The sequence below is a fragment of the Tamandua tetradactyla genome, chromosome 11, assembly GCF_023851605.1.
Source record: "Tamandua tetradactyla isolate mTamTet1 chromosome 11, mTamTet1.pri, whole genome shotgun sequence".
Lineage (NCBI taxonomy): Eukaryota > Metazoa > Chordata > Mammalia > Pilosa > Myrmecophagidae > Tamandua > Tamandua tetradactyla.
The window spans coordinates 88377360-88384310 of record NC_135337.1 but is presented as its reverse complement, the minus strand read 5'-3'; the positions used below and the strand labels follow the sequence as shown (position 1 = coordinate 88384310).

At 40.4% G+C, this 6951-nt stretch overlaps 1 protein-coding gene across 2 annotated transcripts in view; it reads right to left on the bottom strand.

Annotated features, from left to right (window-relative positions):
* Nucleotides 1-5148: 5148 nt before the first annotated feature.
* ADGRE3 (adhesion G protein-coupled receptor E3) overlaps nucleotides 5149-6951 on the bottom strand; it is a 60032-nt gene continuing 58229 nt past the window's right edge. For both annotated transcript variants that reach the window (XM_077119586.1, XM_077119587.1), the window contains exon 16: nucleotides 5149-5326. The gene's annotated coding sequence lies outside the window, so the exon portion shown is untranslated. The remainder of the gene's footprint in view (nucleotides 5327-6951) is intronic.

Below are 6951 nucleotides of genomic sequence, written 5' to 3'. Positions count from 1 at the left end.
AACCTCCAACTTCCTTCTGATAACACACGTGACTCTAAACTTCCCCTTTCTGCCACATTCATGCACCATTCAGCATTGTTAATTATTCTTACAATAATGTGCTACTGTCAGCTCTGTCCATTTCCAAATGTTAACTAGTTAACATTTAAACATTCTGCACATATTCAGCTACTGTGCCCAATTCTTTCCCCTCATTCTATTTCCTCGTAAGCTGTATTTTATATCTGAGTTTACATATTATAAGTCGTTCATATCAGTGAGAGCATACGATATTTGTCCGCTTGTGTCTGACTTATTTCACTCAGTATAATACCCTCAATGTTCATCCATGTTGTCGTGTGCTTTGGGACTTCATTCCTTCTTACTGTTGAACAATACTCCCTCATATGTATACTCCAAATTTGTCTACCAATTCATCTGTTGATAGACACTTGGGTTGTTTCCATCTTTTGGCAATTGTGATATGAACATCACTGTGCAGATGTCTGTTTGTGTCCCTGCTTTCAGAGCTTCTGGGTATATCCTGAGTAGTGGGATTGCTGGGTCATAAGGCACCAACCTCATTTTATAACTGGGAAAATTGGGGCCCAGAAGGGTCTTGTGGGTTGTCAATTGCCATCAGTGAATAATTGGTGGAGCTGGGATTTGAACTCAGTCTGTGCCTCCATTTATTGTCTCTCTCTCTGGAGCACTCTGCTACCTTCTGAGGGATTATTTATAAATTTTAATAATTCCTGTGGACCCTGCACTTTGTAATTCTGGTCTCAGCTGGCAATTATGGGAAAGGAATAGTGCGGTGAAACAGATATGCTTGGTTGACAGAAGAGACAAGAGGCTGCTGTTAATAAGTCATTTGACTCTCCTGGGGGGGAGAGACGGTGGGGGCTTGGACCAGGGAGCTAACAGTAGAAGAATGGAAAGAATTACAGATCTATTTTGAAGGTAAATCCAATGAGATTTGCTGGTGGATTGGATATGGGATGTGAGAAGAAGGGAAGAGAAAAGAATGGCTCCAAGGTTTTCAGCCCAAGCAATAGGAAAGCTGGCATTACCATTAAAAGATATGGTAAAGAAAAATGCCTATGAACACAACTAATTCAGTTTTAGGTGGCTCATAAAATCTTGCCAAAATTCTCAACACCTCCCTTGTCAAGTGAGAATGGATCAAGAATGGAATACTCTCGGTAGCAGATGTGACCATACCATACCCATATTCTTGAACCACCAGCTGCCTCCAGAGTCCCCTTGATCTGTCATATGGCAGGCTGGATGTACCAGGGAAAATGCTTCCTGTAACAGCCCTCAACCCAAAGCTGGACTTGAAGAACACATACCCTGGTTCCCTCATTCCTCAGATGAGATGACTTTGAGCTGCATATTCCATACTATCTCTCAGAGATCACCAGCAGGATGAATCTCCAGTTTTCTTCTCTGACCCACTTTGCCTCTATCCTGCAGGTACTTTCTGGGATCGCTTCCAAAATAAGTGACTTGCACTTGAACCCTTCCCTCAGAATTTTCTTTTTGGGGAATCCAAACGAAGACACTACTAGGCAGTAGAAGACTAGCTTGCAAAATGGTTCTGGTTTATCTAGGTCTGAGGGGTTCCTGGGGCTAAGGAATTTCAGCACTAAACTGGGAAAGTCTTGGACAAATTGTGATGAGTTGGCCACCTTAATAGCAGAACAGTGTAGTGTTAAGAAATATTTCAAGAGGCAAAAATGATCAACACAGTCAAATGTGATCCAAAAGCCAAGCTAAATAAGACTGAGAAGCAGACAGTTGTCTTAGCACTGTGGAAGCATATGGAGCGTTGACAAGCCACTCTTTGAGGTGTTGGAGGCAGAAGTCAGACTTCAGTGGGTTGAGCAGTGAGGGGGTGGGAGGAAGTGAAGACAGCAGAGTGTAAACAAATTTTTTCTAGGTTTCATCTGTGAAAGACAGAAAGGAGTGTTTATTGGGTTTTTGCAGCAGGATAAGTGTTTGATCAGGTTTTTTTGTGGTGGGTTTTCCAGGGTTCCTGTAACAAAGTAGACCAGTTGGCTTAAACAACAGGAATTTGGGAGGCTAGACATCCAAGATGAAGGTGTTGGGAGGATCATGCTTTCTTTGAAGTCTGTAGTGTCCTGTTGGTGGCTTGCCAGCATCCATAACTCATTCTCTGCCTCTGTCACGTGGCTATCTCTCTCCCCACTTGTCTCCTACTCAGAGCCCAAATTTCCTCTGCTGTAAGGACTCCAGTCATACTGGATTAAGCCCACCCTGATTCAGTTTGGTTTCATCCTAACTAATAACACCTTTAAAGATTGTATTTACAAATGGAGTCACAGCCACAGGACTGGGGATAGGACTTGAACATGTCTTTGTGGGGATATGCTTCAATCCATAACAGGACATGGACATGCTCCTCAAATACTCCTTAAAAACTCCTATTATTCCCATATTAGATGTCCTGGATCTTCCAGACTGATTTATTTCCTTCACAATTTTCATCTATTTTTGTATTTTGTTCTGTGCTTTGAACATATTTTTTTCTGTTTGGTTTCCTAAGCCATTAATTTGGCTCTTGACAGCAATTATCCTCTTAAAATGCATCTAGTAAAACTTACCTTGTGGAATTCATGTCTTTTTAGTTCCAGAGAGCTATTTTTGGTGCTGTAATGGAATCTCCTTAAGTTCTTATTTTTCTTATTTTTGTTTAAAGTTGTTGTCTGATAACCCCAGCAGCTCTACTTCATTGGGTGTCAATTCAGTTGGATCAGCCACTTTGCAGTGCTGAACTCTCTCATTTTTTTTGTTACTTTTCTTTGGGTTTCAGATCTGGGGATTTAGAACTCTAAGTAGGGCAGTTTCCTAAGTAATAGAAGAAGATGGGTTCTCTACCCTGGGGTGTCTTGTGTGCACTGAGCGGGTGTCTAGGGACATATCTCTGCTTCCAAGTGTCCTCATATCCTCTGGACTCATGAGTAGGTTTCCTCTTGGGATTCATAGGGACCAGAAAGATCAGGAACACATTCACGAGGCTGACTCTTCCCAGGATGGATTCTGTCTTATCCTCACTGCAGTGGATTCTTCAACTTATTTCAGTGTTTTTACCTGGTGCAGAGGAAGAAGTTCTATATGTGCTTTTCCACTTAGAGACTCCCCCCAGAGATACAAACCTCTTTCCACCCTCCTCCAGCTGCTAGGTTCCCAGCTGTCTTTCAGTTCCAAAGAGGCAGCTATATTGAGGTAGGGAGTGGAGAAGAATTGAGACGTGTTCAGATGGCCATTTTCTTAGAATTTTCCATTTCTATTTTTTTAGCACAGGAGCCAGCAAATCATTCTGGTCAGGAGGCCAAAGCATGCTACTTAGAGTCTGTTTCTGTACAACCAGTATAATATATAATTTGCATATACATGAATAGATACTCTATATTGCTCACAAAACCTAAAATATTTACTATCTGATTATTTACAGAAAAACTTTGATGACTCTTCTTTAGCGTACTTAAACACTGCTGGGGGAGTTTCAGGAGAGAGAAGAGATAATTAATGGGGAAATATTCTCAAAGAGACAATAGAGAATGGGGTCCAAGGCACAGAGGAAGGAGTTAGTCTTGACAAAAGGAGGGATTCCTTTGCCATTGTGGAAAAATGGAGGAGGAGAAAATGGGCAACACTGGAGGAAGGAAGCAAGGATGGGTACAGATGAGAGTAAATATGTTGGGGGAAGTCAGGATATTGAGGGAGTTTCCATCTGCTGGTGTTTACTTTTCCTGGGAATTAGGAGGCAAGGCTTCTGTCTTATGTAAAGGGAAAGGATTTATGAGTGGGCCTTATGAGCATTGAGGAAGAAGATGAAATATTGGAACTCCCCATGTGGGGAAGTTGAAGGAGGTGAGGGAAAGAGATTTCCAGGTAGCTTGGAGGACGTTGGTTAGACCAGAAAGCACAACTTTATAATGGCTTCAAGCTGAGTGTTCTGGGATCTCCCTGCCTTGATGGAGGAGTGGGATAAAACAAGCTTTGGGCTACAAGTAACAGATTCTCTGACCCAAAGTGGCTTAACAATAGGAATTTATTTGTCTTACATAGTAAAAATTTGATTTAGCTTTTTGGACAATTCAACAAAATCATAAAATCTCAAATAATCCCCAAATTTCCACTCTTCCATCCTTAGCATTTCCATAATATCTTCCCTCCAAGTATCATATAATTGTAATAACAACATTCAAAAGCAGGAAGTCATGGGCAGGTCCTCCTTGAATTTGTCTTTGTTTATATCTAGGAAAAAAAATTGCCAGCAGGCTGTCTTAAGTCTCATTGGCTAGAATTGCTTCAAATACCCAGCCTAAACTGAGCTCTACCAAATGGAATACGGTTGCTTAAACCAGGATTTCTCAACCTAAGCCCTATTGACCTTTGGGGATGGATGGTTATTTGTTGAGCAGTATAGGAGTTTTTGCAGCATCCCTAGCCTCTACCCACAAGATGCCATTAGCACTCTCCTCTCCAATTGTGACAACCAGAAATGTTTCAAGACATTGACAAATGTTCAGGGGCAGAAAGCAGATCACCCTCAGTTGAGAACTGATGGCTTAGATCAGTCTCAGGTCATCCCTGGCCAAGAAACATAGCTGTCCAAAATCTGAAAACTATGAAATTTCTGTTAAAAAAGAAAATATAGTGGCAGTGTTGGCTGCTATGTAGACAGTCCATGGTGTTTCCCATAGTTTCCTGGGTAGGTATGGAAAGAGAATGAGGGAACAAAAGTGTTGAAAGTTTGGGGGATATCATGTGACTTGGTGGATCATAATATTCAGGCTAGGTAAGAAAGGAGGTGAGCACAATTATTTGATTTTACCATGAACCATTAATTCTATACTTCAGATGGATTATATGATGTGTGATTTATATCTCAATAAAACTGTTTAAGAAAAAAAGAAAAGAGGCAAAGCCATAAGGAGGTAGATGGTTTGGGAGAAGCTGATGGTTTCAGGGGATGAATGAGTTTAAAGAGTAAGTTTAGAAAAGGTGAAAGTGAGACCTGGAGGGAAGGGGACTCCTCAGTTACAAAAAGGCAACTAAGTGTTTGCAATGGTCATGATCTGAGAATCCAGGGACAAGCACTGCCAGAACACATCACTGCAAAGAGAAATCCAATTTGCCACACGTTTATTGAGAGCCTACTATGCAGAACAAACATATCAGGATGTAAAGGGTAAACATTTCTCCAAGGATGATATATATAATGAGCCTCTCCATCCTCAGCTTCATTTCTCATGATGGCAACCAGATCCATGGGGTTGAACATTCTAGCTTTAATATTTTCTCTTCATTTGTCCTGAATAAAAATCCCCCCAAAGACATTTAGATTAAAGGTGTATGTAAGGATAAAATAGAAAAAAAGAGAAAGAGCAGGATTAAAGCAAGAGCAGGCAAGGATGGTGTAATCTCCTGGAATTTTAGAAACTTAGGGCAGGTGTGGCCTTCTTTAGCTTAGGGTCAAAGGACTTCTCAATGATACAGAATGAAGAATTCTTCCTGTTGAAAAAATTTCAGACATAATGTCTCTCTCCAGTATTTCAGCACCCTGGATGTTTCATTTTTTCTATGAAGAAAGCTAGACTCTAAGTTCTGAGAAAGCAGGGACAGTATATACCCATTGCTTAGCAGAGTGCTTGAAGCATTGTAGAACTCAACGAATATTCTCTTTGTCCCCCATAGCTTGGTTAGAAGCCCAAACCCCATATGGGAACCAATATCTCTAGCAGCCCATAGGTACAGCTTCTAAGAGTCCTGGTAGGGATACTGCCAAGTTACATGACTCAGTGTATAGAGCAGGTCCAAGCTATGACTACCTTCTAGGTGTTTGTGGTTCACTCACAGAACTCCCTGTCCAGGTGCAATTTACCAGCCAAACATGACTTTAACTATAAGCAATGTTGCTGGGCTACACATATAACTTTCCACCCTTACCAAGTTCCCAGGAGAACAGAACCCGAAAGTTAACACAAGATCAAATTTACCCATAGAGAAAGGGAAAGGATTTTGTTAACTCTTCACTTGCACCCTGTGCCTAGAAAAACAAAAACTTAAAAGATCCTTTTAAAATTGAGGTACTTCTTGAAGTGAGACTTACTGTGAGAAGGTGTATCCAAAGACACATTCATTCAGTTTCCACAATGTAAAGTCATCAAAAAAGTTTTCCTTATTTTATTGTGGGGAACCAGTCATTAGAGTTCTGACAGCTTTGGAAATTATTTTGGGTTACATGGAAACCTTTTAAAGGCCACAGTTAATAGTCAGCATTATTGAGAGTGATTAGGCCTAATACTCATGAAAATTTTTCCAATCACCTGACATGCACTAAGACTCTTGTGGTCCCTTTTCCTCTGGGACTCTGTGGAAAGATTTATGATTAACTCACCAACCCCTTCTTTGAAAAAGAGACAAAATTTTCTTTAATGAAATTAATATGACTTTTCACTTAACTCACCAAACCCTTCTTTGAATAAGAGACAAAATTTTCTTTAATGAACTTCACATGACTTTTCACTGCTGAGGAGAATCACATATTATCTCAAGAAATTTAGAAGATGATTTATCAGAAATTTATCCATTTAGTTTAACTTTTTAAAAAACCACCATCTTGTAAGGTTCTTTGCTTAGTAGATGTGATGGGTATTCACATGGGTTGCATGCAAAAAAGATAGGAGGGATTTTATGGATTTAGAGTTTTGAAGCCCATCTTGCTCATCCAGATATACCTTCTTAGAAGTATCTCTCTATTCTCCCCAAAAAGGCAAATAAGGGAAAACTATGGAGAGATGTCTCATATAGTTTTGGAAGCTCAAGCCTTGATGTACTGAGCCTTAGTTAGCTCAATATAAGATCAGACTACATCAGCCATCTAGTTCCAGAGGTCCTCTATCTAGCAGGCCATTTCCTTTAGCAGAAATTTCCATT